Below are 1086 nucleotides of genomic sequence, written 5' to 3'. Positions count from 1 at the left end.
TTTGTTTGTTTTTTGTTTTCGTTTTTTTTTTACCTAACATTCATTCCCTGAGCATCATCACAGCGTACTAAATGTAATCTCCCATCTAGAATAAACTGCACAGTGACCCAATCAAGCATGTTATCATCAATAATATTCCACTTCTACTTTCTTGCTTATGCACATATATATGTTTTTTTTTCCTCTTCCTCTTTTTTTTTATTATTATTTTTTTATTTTTCCTATGTTTGTCCCTCTGCCCTGTCTCACTCTCCCATTACAATATCCCTGCTATATACAGTTGTCTTCCAGAAGAGTTACTGAAAAAGTGATACATACAAGTAAAGGGAGAGAGGCCACAAGTTCCAACCAAAGGGAGAGAGGCCACGAGTTCCAACCATCAGCTCATAAAGTTTTTGGCAATAGGGAGCATAAACTCCACTCAGGGTTGGATTAAGGAAGGGTCTCCGGCAGATCCACAAGTGTAGGTGAGTCTCCAAGGAATGCAGTTTCAGGAAAGCAGTTCTGGTACACAAGGATAATTATCAGCTGATGCGGCACAGCAGTCATCTTGTAGTTACCAGGAATGGTGTTGTGGGGGTCTGCAGTGTGAGTTGTCCTTGGGTATCTGGCTTCCTTAAAAATGGCAGAGTAGTTCTTGTTTTCCCCTGAGGTAATGCCTATCATCTTCTCAAGTTGCAAGTTCTTCAACCTTGGGGGGGCGCCGGCCAGGCTGTTCCCGGGGCCCGCTTGGTCCCATTTTTTTAAAAGCTGAATCATGCCAGGCCTGTATGTATGCCCCCAATGCCACAGGATGGACAGATGGAAAGAAGGAATTGCTTCATGGTCACGCCTCGTGGGGAGTTCTCCCCCCAACACATGTGCCCTCTGACACTCCCCCTTCCCCACAAGGCACGTGGGCTCACCAGAGACAGAGAGTGAGACCGTGACAAAGAGAGAGAGACAGAGAGAGAGAAAGAAAGGGAAAGTGAAAAAGCAAGCTGGCAGGTCTGGGACTCGAACAGCCCTCACACACGTGGGAGCCCAGCACCTTAACCACCACGTCACCTGCTGATTCCCTGTGCCCAGTGTAATTTTTTTTTTTTT

Source organism: Tupaia chinensis, unplaced genomic scaffold (genome assembly GCF_000334495.1).
Source record: "Tupaia chinensis unplaced genomic scaffold, TupChi_1.0 Scaffold000201_1, whole genome shotgun sequence".
NCBI classification, from domain to species: domain Eukaryota; kingdom Metazoa; phylum Chordata; class Mammalia; order Scandentia; family Tupaiidae; genus Tupaia; species Tupaia belangeri.
Note: the sequence above shows the minus strand (reverse complement) of the source record.